Source organism: Hylobates moloch, unplaced genomic scaffold, assembly GCF_009828535.3.
Source record: "Hylobates moloch isolate HMO894 unplaced genomic scaffold, HMol_V3 SCAFFOLD_6, whole genome shotgun sequence".
In the NCBI taxonomy this organism is placed as follows: domain Eukaryota; kingdom Metazoa; phylum Chordata; class Mammalia; order Primates; family Hylobatidae; genus Hylobates; species Hylobates moloch.
The window spans coordinates 8001669-8017801 of record NW_026652281.1 but is presented as its reverse complement, the minus strand read 5'-3'; the positions used below and the strand labels follow the sequence as shown (position 1 = coordinate 8017801).

Below are 16133 nucleotides of genomic sequence, written 5' to 3'. Positions count from 1 at the left end.
GGCTCCCTGTGTTCTGGGTCGCTTTGCAGGGTCCAGGTCGTTTTCTCTTCACCAGGACCCCAGGAGTTGCTGCTTTCCTCTCAGCAGCCCGGAGTCCCGGGGGAGCGCGGCGGGGGCGCCCCAGGTAGGCTGGCTTCATCCCCGGGGTGCTGCCAGTGCGTGTCTGGCCGAGTGATCTCTGCTAAACAGAAGAATCTCAAGAAACGGCAAGGGATGGAGGCAGGGATGGGTGCCAAAGACACGTGAATGAGAACAAGGCGTGGTTTTGATCAAAAGAATTGAAAAGACCATAGCGAGGGGCAACATAGCAAGACCCCATTTCTACAAAAAAAAAAAATATATATATATATACACAAAAAATACAAAATATACAAAAATACCTACAAAAATATATACAAAATATACAAAAAATGTACAAAATATGCAAAAAAAATAGCTGGGTGTGGTGACACGGATCTGTGGTCTCCACTACTTGGGAGGGTGAGGCTGGAGAATCGCTGGAACCCGGGAGGTTGAGGCTGCAGTGAGGTGAGATCCCGCCACTGGACTCCAGCCTGGGCTACAGAGCGAGACTTTGTCTCAAAAACAAAACAACAAAACAAAAAGAATAAAAAAAACCCACTGAAAATAGGGTAGCATTCATACCCTGGTGTTTAATGCTCTGGGTACCACCTAAACGCGTTTTCGAAAACCATTCCCAGGTCCGACGCTTTGGAACACTCTCAAGCTAATAGCATCTCAGGTGATACCACGAGTTCTATGTCAAATTCTTGACCTGGTCACCTTACGGGTAATTAGTTCTCTTAATCCTCATAAGAACCGGAAAGAAGGTATTGTCATCGTGTTGTTAGGGATTCTGAGACACAGCGGGTAAGGCACTTGGTGATCACACAGCTAATCCATGTTAGAGCTGAAATTCAAACGCCGATTTGGATGTTAAAAGCCCTTTAGGTTTTCCCAGGGGTAAATAAAATCCTTGTAATGTGCTAAGTGGCTACAGAATCTCATTCATTTGGGACTGTGTGTGAGATGCTGGGGGTATAATAGCGTGTAAAAACACGTATCCCCACCTTTCCTGAAGCTGATAATCTGGACGTAAGTAACTGGCGACTGCTGTGAAAGAGAGAGAACAGTGATGTGATAGAGTAACGTTTAGGGTTACTTTAGACAAAGTGGTTTGGAATGGCCCTTGTCAGATGATGGTGCTAAGGTTTCAAAGTTGAGAATAACGTGTTGTATGAAGAGTTGGAGGTAGAGTGTGCTCAGAAGACAGCAGCAACTGTAAAGGTCCTGAAATATGAACAAGACAAAGTCCGTGTTGTTAAAAGTTTAACAAGTGGAAACAGTAGAGGTTAATCATAAGCCACATTGCATCCCCCAAAATTCATACGTTGAAGTTCTAACTCCCAGTGCCTCAGAGTGTGAAAGTATTTGGAGACAGGGCTTTTAAAGAGGTGATTAAAACAAGACCCTTAGGGTGAGCCCTAATCCAGTCTGACTGATGTCGTCATAAGAAGAGGAAATTTGGACACAGACACCAAGGTTGTGTTTGCATAAAGGAAAGACTATCTGAAAGCCAAAAAAATAAAAAAATTTAAAAAAATGTCTCAGGAGAAACCAAACTTGCCAACACCTTTATCTTAGACCTCTAGCCTCCAGCACTGTGAGAAAATCATAACCAGTCTGTATAAGGCACCCAGTCTGTAGTGTTTTCTTATAGTAACCCTAGCAGAGTGATATACCATACAATTAGCTGTAGATGACAGTTCTGATGAGAGCCCGGTAAGGAAAGTATGAGGGTCATGAAAGGGTACAACAAGGGTACCTAAACCATTCTGGCCTGGAAATGAGAGCTCTCCTAAACGTGAAGAAGAGTTAACCAGGGAAAAGGCGCAGCAATCATTCACATTGTTGTGCTGCTTTTACCACCATAGGACTCTTCATCTTGCAAAACGAAAACTCTGTTCCCATTAAACAATAATTCCTCAGCCCCTCGCGACTACTTTCTGTCTCTATAAATTTGACTTTTCTGCAGGATTCTCAAAGAACTGCTGTGAGAGTAGAGGTGAAGGGAGAAGTGACTCAGTCTGCCATCTGCACTTGGGAAACTAAGGGGCGACTGAACTAGGATGAACACATATCTTGTCAGCTTCAGAAGAGGAAAACAGCATTCCCGGCGAAATAAGAGCATATATCTATCATCTAAGGATGCTGGAAGCGCCACACCTTCTCTATGGACTGCTGTTGTACCAGTCTGGGTTCTGATTTGTTTTCCTGAAAGATTGACATTATTATGTTGTTCTTTCACTCTAAAATTTACAGTATCTGTTATTGTCTGAGAGATAAAGTTCAACTTCTTCAACCTGCCACTCAAAATTCTATTTTTCTATTTCATGGTGAAAATCCCTAAAATTAAAACGAATTCCCCAAGTCTCTTCCCACCCCTCAACATGTTATAAATGAGAAGTGATTTAAGAGTAATAGTGTAATTTTAACTTTGGATACTACCTGACAAGACAATTCCTTGATGTTTCTATGCACCTGAATTGCAGAGCACGGAGGATAGATCTCACAATCAGTAATGTGTTAACCTGTTGTAGTTACCCAGCCAAAGAAACGTCATTTTGGGGGAAGAAATATTTCAAACAGGTCTTCACACAGTTTTGAGTCCTGTCATGATGGAATTTGTTGGAAGTATGAAAGCCTCCAATTCCTGCCAACTACTAGATCCATCAAGAAAAGGTTCCCTGTGACTCTTCACTCCTGTAGCAGATGTAAGGCTGTGGTGCCTGGTACATAGATGCTTGTCATATGTCACTAGTGAGCACTTGAAATGTGGCTAGTGCAACTGAGGAACTGAACATTTTAGTTAATTTAAATTAAATTTTATTATGTTATTGTTATTATTATTAGTTTGAGACAGAGTCTTGCTCTGTCACCGAGGCTGGAGTGTCGTGGTGCAATCTTGGCTCACTGCAACCTCGCCTACTGGGTTCAAGCAATTCTCATACCTCAGCCTCCTGAGTAGCTGGGATTACAGGTGCCCATCACCGCACCCGGCTAATTTTTGAATTTTTAGCAGAGATGGAGATTCGCCATTTTGGCTAGGCTGGTCTCAAACTCCTGGCCTCAAGCAATGTGCCCGCCTTGGGCTCCCAACGTGCTGGGATTATAGGCATGAGCCACCGTGCCCAGCTATTTAAATATTAAAAGTAACAGTGTGAGTTATTTTTCTGTATATGTGGCTATATTGTTTCGGAAGGAACATATATCACTGTAACCTTTCAAAATTTAGCATCTGCATTGAGATGTACTGTAACTGTAAAATACATACCACACTTCAAAAGACTTACACTAAAAAATTTTTTTCATATTGTATATTAATAATAAAGATATATTTGTTTAAAATATAGACTTAAAACTAATTTCATCCGTTTCTGTTTACTTTTTAAAAGGTGGCTGCTAGAAAATATAAAATTACATGTGTGGCTTGCATTTTTTTTTTTTTTTTTTAATGCTGCAATGGCTATGCATACCTTTCTAGTGCAGAAACTAGAGGAAAATCTAGGGTGAGCACAGGAAGGAACTCTTATGCAATGAGACAATGAACGTAGTATATTATTAGTTTTTGTTCATTTGTTTGTTTGTAGGTACCAGATATTGAAAAGACTTGTTAAACAAAATGGTGATTTAGAAGGATACTGGGTAGTACATAGATGTTGAGAAGGCTTGATAACAAGGCTAAGTTAAAAGAACAGAAACCAGGGCCTTCCAAGGAACTTAATGACACAGCAAGAATGGTGAGCACCAATCAATTTCTCTGCTCTTTGGACACTCTAGTCAAGTTTTCAAAATCAGGGAGAGAGTTTTGTTATGTCTCAGCTGAGGGAGGGCAGGACCTGATTTACAATTCCAAGAAGACTACGCAATGGCGGAGGGTAATTCTTTAAAGAGAAATTGGGTGCTGTTCCTCAGAGATAGTCACTATACCAACCAAAACAGCAATGCCAAGGACATAACCACTTAAAGCAGGGTGAGAGTTCTGTTGAGACAGCTGGAAGGACACACAAATGGTTGAGTGTCAGTTAGGAACTCATGTCCAACATCAAATCCATCTCGCAAAATGTGCTCCCTCTTTCTGCTTTCCTGATTTATTCATCAAGTATTTTTTTTTTTTGGCTGCCTGTTACATGCAAATTGTGACTCCAGGTTAACCAGCCTAAAAATGTAGTAGTATAACGCATTCCTTCTGCTCTTACATTCAGTTACTTATTATCTTTTCATGGATGTCTTGGTTAAATCAGAACATTAGTGCTGCAAATGGCCTTATATGACATCTAGGTAATTCCTAAACATCAGTAAGTTGTTATAAGAAAGATCATGAAAAATTAAAACACATCAAAACCAAAAACATTCCTGATTCTCTGGATGATTCTGATGATCAGCCAGTATTTGGAAACTATAGAGTTAGATGGACCTTTTAATTATGTATACCAAATTACGTCAGCTCAGTCAGAATTGAGGTTTGTTAGCATTCCACCCAGCTTTCCTTTTTACCGTGCCTCCATCCATCCCTTCTTTTCCATTGCTGCAAGCCTATCCCAGAATTTATGCCCTAAATCTTACTATTTTATGACTGTCCAATTGCCATAGACTCCTATTTTTTCCGCGTTCTTCATTTTTTTATTCTTTTATTTACCAAAAAATTTTAGGCATCTTTTATGTTTCTGGTGCTTTGTTAGGTACTAGGGAAACCACCCCACCCCTATGGGTATACCCAAGACAATGATGTGGATCTTAAGTACTGTCGTGGAAATGGAAGCTGTGGAAGGCAGCATAATCTGGATTTAAAGCACTCTGAGATCCATCCTTGGGAAAGTGTCATCTAAGCCAAAACCTCAAGATGAGTTACATGTTTGTCAGACAAAAAACCGGAAAGGGGCGTGGAGGAGTGAAGGGTATTTCAGTCCAATAGAAAAGGGTTAAAGTGATGCCTGTTGTATAGGTGACAAGTCTAGAGAGGCAAGTTAGGGCCAGATCTTAAAGGCCATGTGTTAAATTGGTAGGATTTTTTCTGAAAGTCTCTGCAAGGCTATTGAACTGTTTTAAGCAGGAGAATGACCCCATTTAAACATTGCACAATAGAATTGTGTGATTCTTAAGATCACTGGCTAAAAGTGGAGTAGGGAAATGGAGGAAGGAAGGAACAAAGCAGAAGACAAGGAGAAAGCCTGGATGCTCAAGCCAATTTAAAGATTCTTTTAGGTTACACTTTGTAATTTCCTGCAGATTAATCTTCCATTGTATCTAGTTAATCCTATCACCTCTGAGATAAAATCCAAACCCAGGTCAAGACTTGATGGGTAAGACTTTCTACACCTGCCTTCTAGCCTTATCTTCTAGCTTTTCTTCTGTCTTATATGTCTCAATATACTGTCCTCTAGACAAGTTGATCTACTCACTGTCCCTCCAAACACTCCACATTTATCCTTCATATAAATTTCACGCTGCCTTCTCTTCTGGAATGATGCCTAGAATAATGTTTTTGGTGTTCTTTCAGCTTTTCAAATCCTACTCCTCAGGGCCCAATTCAAATTTCACGTTCTTCTTCTATCAACTGAAAATGATGATAGGGCTGTTTTATAGTTTCAGTGTTTAATTACACACTACATTTTGTTGTTATCTAAAATGACTTCAGGTGCAGGAGGACAATTCTGGGTTTTATACTCACCTTAAAAGTTTCACAGCTTTAAACATGGTTCTTAGGATACTAAAAAAACACTTATTGAATGAGTAAGTGAAAAACTGCCTGCTCTGTAAAATGGGCGAGACAGCATTTAAAAAATTATATACATCCTTTAATAACTTACAGGCCCCACAATACCCAACAAATTCCACCCAGCTGAGTTGACAGTTTTTTTTAAAATTTTTAATTTTATAAAAGAAAATTAAAGAAATGAAAAGTCAAGGACGAGGTAATAAAACAGCTTATTTTCCTGTACTAATTCTATTCAAAATGTTATTTTCAGTTAAAAGGTATGATATCTTTGGACTGTGAGGAAATTTCTAAAGAAGCCAGTTGCTATGGGGATTATGAAGAGAAACAATTTAAAAAACATAATCAAATAATGCAAATGAAGCCACAAGGTCTAAACCTGGAAGACATTTGGGAAGGACAGAGGAGGTTCTCAGAAAAAGGAAGCACGTGGAAATGAAGTGTTACGGGAACATGTTATAACTGGAAACCTGGCCACAGCTGACATAGGATTGTTACTTTCCCAAGGAAAAGGAGTAATTGTCGTGTTTACTAATGAGAAGTAACAAAAGAAAGGTCTTAAATCAGAGGACTGGAGAGGCCAAACAGTCTTCTCTTTACGTGCAATGAATCCTTACTCCTAGAAAAGGAGAGCAGGTTATAGAAGCCGATGCCAGCTGAAAAGAAGGCTGCTGGGCCTGTGGACCGAGTCAAGGGCTCTTACTCTCACCTTCCTATATCCCTCTACTACTCTAAGAATATGCCTCCCATCATTAAAAAACAGAAAGCCAATATTTTTCTTATAAGGACAGTTACATGTCTTTAAGTTTTGTTATTTTATTTATTATTTGTAGTAAGTTATTTTTAAAGAATCTTCTTTTATTAGTTGTGCTGGGAAGTCTTGTTTGTTCTGTGGCTATGGGAAGCTCCACATAAGCTGAATTCAAGCTACACAGGTGCTCACAGCTTTTGGAGAAGGATGCTATCACATATACCTGACACAAATCATACAGGCACGTACTGGTGGTACCCAGACACTGCTGACCATAACAGTGAGACATTTTCTCTGTTTCACACAGCAGGGGCTGAAAAAAACTCTGCAAATCCAATTTACTGTTTTAAAGAAAACTAAATTTATGAAAATGATCTCTAGGGGAAGTTGTATGGTGGAGTGGAAAGAACATAATCTTTAGAAATAGAAAGACTTGAATTTGAATCTTGCTTCTAGGATTTCTAGCCATGAAAGCCTGTAGTAAGTTTTGCAGACATAAAAATGCATTTTGTCTTTCGGAGAATTTTTTTTCTCTTACAACTTTAAAATAGAAACAAAAAACTGTTCTCCGTATTACTACTTGTATGCTGAGAATATGCCTGAAAAATCAAAGGCAGGTGCATTAAACCTTGCATACTCACCAGTTGGCGTAGGGTGATGGAAAGTGAATTCTTAATCCTGATACTGATTTTGAAGACTCCTTTATCCCACTGTTCTCACCATAGTTAGAAATTCCTGGCCTAAAGAGCATGGACAAACCAGGGCAGGGGTTTTAGTGACAAAAGTGAATAATTAGGAATCAAAGTTCTCTTTTTAAAGCCCTGTAAGTTATTAAAGAATGCTCATGTTTGTAGATATTTTGTTAACAATGATGTGATAAAGAGGAAAAGAACCCAATTAGATAATTAGATTCATTTGATTAAAAAAGATTAGTTTCCAAACTATGATATATATATATATATATATATATACACATATAAAGAAGTGTACAAATTAGAAAAATGAAAGTCTCACCTACTTCATTTCTCCAACTCCCATTCCTTAGAGGCAACTTCCATTAAATCTTCTGGCTTCAAAAATTTGCACTAAAAGAACGCTCTTTAAATGAACTTTTTTTCTGTTGAATTGTTTTAAGAAGGATATCTGTTTCTTATAGTAAGAAGACATTGGAAAGTGCTATAATTGTTTTTCCTTCTTAAATATACCTACAAACAATTGTTTTGTTATATTAATATTTCTCTGCTGAGTAATATTTGGCCAAGACTTAACCACCACCATTGGATGGCAGCCTAAATTGCTACCCCTGAGGAAGTGAATTCATCCTTGACAATAGGTTCCATAAAATCCATCTTACAAGTGACAATTTTGCACAGATGTTTTTAAATGAAGTGTTGAATAAATGGTTCCTCTTGTTTCTAGCAAGAATGAGAGTGAGAGAGCGAGCAAGCAAAAGAAATGACTAGTGACCAGTTGAGAAAGTCCTGTCTTCCATTGAGCCATTTCACTCCTGCCCATCTACTCTGAACAGCTCAAGAGCCGCTGAACCCTCTGAACTCTGTGAGGATCAGATGAGACAATGTGTGTGAAAACACCTTACAAATACAAAGCTGTGCAGATGTAAAGGATGGTTATTACAGAATGGAGGTAGGTTGCTTCTATAGTCTCTTTTATTGTCATGGTGGATTTTTAATGGAGTAGCCTGTATGAATTAACTGCCATAAACTAAGATCCGTACTATTGGACATTTTTATTTTCTTTAAATCCAATTAAACTTAAATCTAACATCTCATTATACTTATGGGCTGGCAGAAATTAAATTTAAATATTCATTAGTGATGTCCTGCCCCAAACATAGTCCAAGGGTTCGGGATCTTAAATGATGCCAAATCATAGGTGAAGATCTCCTTGTCATTGATCATGCATTATCATGTCCTTATCTCACTGATAATGCAGAGTTATCTATTTACCATTCATCTTAATTTTTTTAGATTCTGATTCTCCCTTTCTTCCAGTCCACGTTCGGTGTCAGAAATCTTTGAGAGGACTGGAAGTCTAGCATCCAACATTGCTGGGTGCACAGTACAGATACTGTTTGCCTTGTAAGATTCTTTGTCTCACTGGATCTGCTGAACTCTGACCTCTAACCCAATATTGAAAAAACTTCTTCTTCCCTTTTGCTTCCCTAGAAAGTACTGTCTTTCCTGTCTGCCTCTGGGCTTCAGGAACATACCTCTTCAGTTTGTGTAGACTTTTACAAAAGCCAAGAGGAGCTATAGGATTCAGGCAGTTCCCCTCTATGTCCTATAAACCTCCTCTCTCGCGCCACAGATAAGACATACAAAGGGCCTGGCCACCTTCCTGGAAGTGTTGAGGTGTGCATAGAGTAAAACATGAAACTCAAAACATTATTCTGCTCCAGTGGCATAGCAAAGAACTTCTATTGGCTTGAGCATGACAGAATTTTGGTGAGCACACTCCAGGTTGTATGTGTCCTCCTAGCTGGGTGAACAAACAGAACACTCCATGCGATCTTCTTGATTTCTTGACTGTACCTAGATTAAACAACTGTTTTTATTTTTTCATCTAGCTGCAATAATTCCAATGTAAGAGAAAAAGGAAAGCACTCCATTAACTCTAAAAAAACAGTAATTATGATAGTTTATAATTTGCATTTGTCGATAAATAGCTCCCTTAACATTGGTGAAATACAATAACCAGCTTCTATGGTTTCGTTATTGCATTTGAATTTTTATAGCATCATTCAAACTATAAGAAAGGTAAATTGTAATTGGTTTGCGCTGCTTAGGGGATGTGTGTTAGGAATAATTAGTCTTGTAGATTAAATTATTATCTAACCAGTCAGGAGGAATTAATTGCTGTGATTTAAAGATATAGCTGTTTGGCATTTAGTACATCAGTTTTAAGAAGGGAAAATGTTAAATCTTTTTGCTATGGAAAATTTAAAAATATTCAAAAGTACAAAGAAGAGAATACTTTAATCCCTACATGGTCATCAGCCAGCTTAATTATCAATTTATGGCCAATCTTGTTTTATTTGTGTTTCCAAGTTTTCCTCTTTCCATCCCTCTTTCAGTTTGAAGCTAATCCTAGGAATCATGTAATTTATCTGTAAATATTCCAGTAGATATGTCTAAAAGGTAAGGACTTAAAACAAAACATAATCCCAATGCCATCATCACACTTAAAAGCTAAGCAACAATGAAAGAACACTTTTTAATGATCTTTTTATTTTCATCATTTATCTTATCATTTATCTCCTTATTTAAAATTTAATATTAGATTTATATCAACAGCAGAAATCTACACCTACTAACATATTATGAAAGATATGCAGGATATGTTAAGTGAAAGAGGAAGTAACAATAAATTCTATAATATGGTTTAATTTCTATTTCAAAAATCATAAAAATGAGACTGGGTGCTGTGGCTCACGCCTGTAATCCCAGCACTTTGGGAGGCCGAGGTAGGCGGATCGTGAGGTCAGGAGATCGAGACCATCCTGGCTAACATGGTGAAAACCTGTCTCTACTAAAAATACAAAAAATTAGCTGGGCGTGGTGGTGGGCGCCTGTAGTCCCAGCTACTTGGGCGGCTGAGGCAGGAGAATGGTGTGAACCTGGGAGACGGTACTTGCAGTGAGTGGAGATTGGGCCACTGCACTCCAACCTGGGTGACAGAGTGAGACTCCATTTCAAAAAAAAATTATAAAAATGATATCTATATTTGTTTAAAGATGTAAAAGGTTGGAAGCATATATCCCAAATCAAGAACAGTGGTATTTAAAGTAATGATTGCAATTGATATTGTGAGTAGGGAAGAGACTCTCACTTTAAAACCTGCATTAACAAAATCTTTTTCGAAATATGTATTACTTGTTTTTTTTTTTTTTGAGGTATATTACTTGTTTTTTTTTTGAGACAGAGTCTCACTCTGTTGCCCAGGCTGGAGTGCAGTGGCGCAATCTCAGCTCACTGCTATAAAAATTCAAATGCAATAATGAAACCATAGAAGCTATGGAAGTATTTCACTCACTGCCACCTCTGCCTCCCGGGTTCAAGCAATTCTTGTGCCTCAGCCTCTGAGTAGCTGGGATTATAGGCCCGCACCATCACACCTGACTAATTTTTGTATTTTTAGTAGAGATGGGGTTTCGCCATGTTGGCCAGGCTGGTCTCGAACTCCTGGCCTCAAGTGATCTGCCGACCTCACCCTCCGGGATTACAGGCATGAGCCACTGCACCTGGCTGAAAATGTATATTACTTTCCGAATTAAATTTTCAAAGAATTCATGAAAGGAAGAACTTGCATACATTTTGTTAAAACGTGCAATGAGAGACATTCTCAGGGCAGGGTGTGCTATCCACATATTGTCGCTAAGTTGGATGATCTTACTCCTGGGTTAGTAGGAGTAGCAGCTGGCATGTATATATTGCTGGCCATGTGCCAGGCACTGGGATAAGCGCTTTCAAGCTGATGATTTATTTCTCACCACAACCCTTTGAAATAGGTATTGTTGTTATTCCCATTTCACAGATTAAGAAACATGATCTCCTGAAATCCCAGTGCTTGGCTTGGAAGGCTAAGATAGGAGGATTGCTTGACCAGCCCGGGAAACACAGTGAGAACTCATCACTACAATAAAAATAACAATAATAATAAAATAGCCGGTGTGATGGTGCATGCTAGTAGTCCCAGCTGCTTGGAGGTTGAAGTGGGAGGATTATTTGGGCCCAGAAGTTTGAGGCTGCAGTGAGTTATCATTGAGTCACTGCACTACATCCTGGGGTGACAGAATAAGACCCTGTATCTAAAACGAAAGAAGAAAAGGAAAGGAAATAAAAGAAACATGATCCAGAGCGGCGAAATTACTTGCCAGAGGTTTGGAAGAGTCTGACCCAGGCTTGGTCCTGAGCTGGTGGGACTCCCTGGCCATTGCGCCACTCGCTTCATTGATCATTCTGCTTCCCTGGGTTCTGAAGTCTCAATATTACCAAATGAATTTTGTTATTTCAGTTCATACTTGTTTGCCTCTTTTGTTGCTGAATTGCCATATTATCCTTATTTTATTACGAACTAATGGCTCAGACAAGACATAGTAGTAATTCCTCCCATTTTGTCCCTTGTCCATAGAATCTGATTGGCCTGAAAGATGAAAGGGAGAAACAACACAAAAGGAACTTCATGCCTTTTCTGATTTACGAAACATTTACATGACAAGCAGATGGTTCTTGTCATCAATGGCTTTTTGTATTGTGCCTCAGCTGCCTAAGGTTTTTCATCAGTGGAAAATGTCATAAAGTTCCTTTTAATTTATCTATTGCATAAACCTAGGACAAAGATATAGCAAGTATATGGGAATAGAAGTGCACAGCACTTTTATTTGGAATAAATTTCACATTATAGATGTAAACAAGCTGTTACTATCTTTTTAAGCAAGTTGTTATGGATTAGCCCTTGCATACTGTAGCAAATTTATTTTTCACAACTTCACCTTAGCTTCCACAATGCTTTGGAACCTTTTGGTCATCTTTCGTTCAGGAATAACAAATTAACTTTATTATGTAATATAAGAAGAATGGGATTGCAAAACAAAATCCATAAAATGATATGCCCACATACACACAAACACATATTATGAGACCTGAATTATTTGCCTAGTCACACTATTATTTCCCTTATCTATTGGAGATAATTGAGATATTACTGTACACCCAAAAGGGAACTGTCTATACCCCAAAGAAAATTGATCCTTAACAAGAAGTTTGCTGATTTTTATATTCCAGTGATTGTATCGGAAGAAAACGTTTCTATCCTTTGCACTTCTGTGCCATAGCCATTCCACCATGGGCCATAGGGACTGGGCTGAGAAAACACCTCGGACCAGGACACTTTCCAGAACTTAGACCACTCAATGACGCTCTTTACACATAGTGATAAAGTACATAAAGGATGAACTTCTTCACAGACTGCAGGAAGGTATTGCACAATCCTGCTTGTATCCTTAACATAAGATTAGATACTTTAGTCATTTAGATTACAAATTTCACTCTTCAGATAACCTGAATGGTAGGCCCTTCTAATGAGTAGTTAGTTCACAGTGTTTGGAGAAAAAAATTTAATATTAACTCTTCTGCAAATGTATAGATCTCTATGCCTCAGTTTGGGTATAGCCAAAGAGGATATTCTGAGAAATCCTATGAATACTCATAATTATGTTTGGTGGGATTTTTAAAAATACCTTAATTCTGACTCTTTAGGAGGCTCAGAGTGATGAAAGAATTTTTGCTCTGAGAGGAAAGAATTTTCAATTGTTTATTGTCATGAAACATTGTAGTGTGCTTTGAAAAATATTTGGTTAATTTAGGAGCCATAGTTTAGGAAATTCAGTTCTATAGCCTACCTTCTAGGTGGGTCTCATGCCAGTGTCTGGAGTACCTTTTGAATTTAGGTCTCATAAACTGTAACATTATTCCTCCAAGGGGATGTATTTTTTCTGTGACTTATATGTCATGGTTGGCTTTTTAGTTTCTCCTTCTTCTGAATTACCTTGCAGCTGTTGTTACTTAGAAAGTCCAGAGATGGGTGTTCAGTTGTGTCATAAATGTAATCTTTTTTTTTTTTGAGGCAGGGTTTCACTCTTGTTGCCCAGGCTGGAGTACAATGGCACGATCTTGGCTCACCACAACCTCTGCCTCCCAGGTTCATGCGATTCTCCTGCCTCAGCCTCCCTAGTAGCTGGGATTACAGGCATGTGCCACCACGCCCGGCTAATTTTGTATTTTTAGTAGAGACGGGGTTTCTCCATGTTGGTCAGGCTGGTCTCGAACTCCTGACCTCAGGTGATCCACCCGCTTCAGCCTCCCAAAGTGGTGGGATTACAGGCGTGAGCCACCGCCCCCGGCTCATAAATGTAATCTTAATATAAACCATATGGCAGAGGAGATTGTCTATAAGGTCATGGCTTTCGTGACATTTTTAGCGTTAGGGCTGGAAATGTTCTCCAATATCTCAAATTCTGAATTCATTAGAAAACTGTAACCACCCCCTACCCCCCACCAATTTAAGTAGCTAGTGTCAATTCCAGAACTAGAGAGGTGGTATTGCACCACGATTACGTGCTTTGGCTCTGAAGTCATGTGGTCTGGGTTTGAGTCTTGCCTCTGCCACTTAGTAACTGGGTAAGCCTGCGCAAGTGACCCTGTGCCCCAGTTTTGTGCTTCATTCTGAAAATGAGATAATCATAGTACCTCGTTTACAGAGTTATTGGGAGAATTAAAGAAACGAATACGGGTTAAACACTTAGCACAGTGCCTGGTATACAGTGAGTACTCAATAAATGCTATCAGAGTTAGAATTCTGTTTCCTGCCTTTCAGTTGATTGATTTATTGTTACACCACATTAAACAGAGTAAAATATTTCAATAGTATTTTTTCTCATTAGAATTGATTAAATATTTTAGAAAAGAGCACACAGTTAACAAGTATCATTGTAGCCATTTTTTCTGTGTGGGAGATGGTGATATGATAAATGAAAATTCAGAATGAAATGAAAAATGAAACAATGTATACCTGAATATATTCAGGTGGTATGTTATACAATACATTACTTTTTAATATAGCCATGTTCCCTAATTTGCATAACAATTGACCACTTTAGTAGCTCATTAGATAAATTGAACCCAATTAACCAATTTAAACTTATTACAAATGCACGTCTGTAATGTGAAACTGTTACTGGAAACTCATTGGAACTCAAATTTCCAGTAAAAGGAACCGTTGATTTTGCAATAATAGAGGAAATATCTATTTTGGGTGCATGTAGATGATATGGATTTAGCAATGATTTGTGCTTCAATTATAATCACTTACTGCCTTTTAAAGAGAGATTCATGTCTTTCCAGCTCTCTATGAAGATATATTGCTATAACAACAATGGCTAATCTTAGATACATGATACTGTCCACCTGTGAAATTGTGTCAACTCTATGAATTGAGCCATAGCGTAGTGAGTTAAGCTCTATTCTATTTCTATTAGGTATATGTGGTTGATTCTTCAGGCTGTCTACCCCGTTGTCATTCTCACCAGCCTTATTTGTTACTGGTAGAACTCTAAATTTTCTCAAATATTGGGTAGTAATGTGTTTTAGGGGAAGTTAGCGTTTCCATCAGCCTTGAGAGGAAGTGAATCTTGAATAGTCTAAATCAGACATTCTAATTCTAATTATTACCCTTCCAGTGATTGATTTAGACGTGGGTTTGTGATATAATTTTGTCCAATAAGTATTGTGGGGGAGTCTTTGGCTTAGGCATATGGTGCTTCTGTGTAAAATTTACCCTTAGAAGCAAACATTTCTGCCTCTGACGATTGTCATCCTTATATGATGCCTGAAATTGCAGAAGCCATCTTAAGGATCTTGAAGCGAACCAGCCTCAGAGGGCAAGCCAACATGCTTAAGTTGGAAGAGTAGAAAGTTGTGAAGAAGGTTCCTTTTGACATCAGTGAATTACCAGGTGAACTCACCATGGAGCCACTGTAGCTCTGGACTTCGTGCTTTGTGATATCATAAAAGTCATTATTTAAGCCAATTCTAGTTTTCCTTCTTTTATTTCCAACAGAAAACACACTAACCAAAGCCATGTAAAATCACTTCATTGTAATTCTGGTTTCTTTGTGTTCTTTGATCATAGTTGTCAGAATGAGCTGATGATGCTCAAAGGATCAGACATAGCATTGCCCTTGTCTCTTGTATTTTCACTTGACAATTCCCACTATTTCAATATTTGTAAATATTTAAACTTATGTTAACCGGTGACATTTCTTTATTCTTGAGTTAGCATTTTAGGTACAATCTTATAAATATTAAATAATAAAATTAATCTCATAAGATTCCTTTTGTGTTGCAGTTTCCTTTGCCCCTACTAAGCTCCTTGGATACAATCATTTTTTAGCACAGCTCACTTAAGGATATCAACTTGAATGAGGGTTACCTCAGTGAGCACAAGGAATGAGGTAAACCTTTTGTTACGTTAACACAACCATCTCCTTTGAGCTGATGTACTGTTTTTCTAACATAAATGCTTAATTCAGATTTCTTAAAATTAAATTTTCTTTTTTTTAAAGTGATGAGCACAGAATCACGCAATAGCAGCGGTGGATTAAGAAGAGTGAACAGGGCCGGGCGCGGTGGCTCAGACCTGTAATCCCAGCAGTTTAGGAGGCCAAGGTGGGCAGACCACGAGGTCAGGAGATCGAAACTATCCTGGTTAACACGGTGAAACCCGGTCTCTACTAAAAATACAAAAAATTAGCCAGGCATGGTGGCGGGCGCCTGTAGTCTCAGCTAATTTAGAGGCTGAGGCAGGAGAATGGTGTGAACCCGGGAGGCAGAGCTTGCAGTGAGCCGAGATTGCACCACTGCACTCCAGCCTGGGAGACAGAGCGAGAAGAAGAAGAGTGAACATACGTGAACTGAGATTGGTGTTGTGTTAAATGAGACAAAAAAATAATTTGACATATATGTAATATATTTTTCTGCTGGATGAATGATTACTGTACAGAGATGTTAATTGATTCGTCTAAATCAC

General features: G+C 38.6%; 2 long non-coding RNA genes across 2 annotated transcripts; both read left to right on the top strand.

The window, feature by feature from the left end:
• The first annotated feature begins 13 nt into the window (after positions 1 to 13).
• On the top strand, positions 14 to 12453 carry LOC131383763 (uncharacterized). Its single transcript, XR_009214014.1, has 4 exons — positions 14 to 124; positions 7947 to 8171; positions 11082 to 11166; positions 12332 to 12453. It is a non-coding gene; the product is annotated as an uncharacterized LOC131383763 (long non-coding RNA).
• A 15-nt stretch (positions 12454 to 12468) lies between these two features.
• On the top strand, positions 12469 to 15768 carry LOC131383765 (uncharacterized). The gene is made up of 4 exons (XR_009214016.1): positions 12469 to 12524; positions 14946 to 15059; positions 15453 to 15558; positions 15670 to 15768. It is a non-coding gene; the product is annotated as an uncharacterized LOC131383765 (long non-coding RNA).
• Positions 15769 to 16133: the final 365 nt, after the last annotated feature.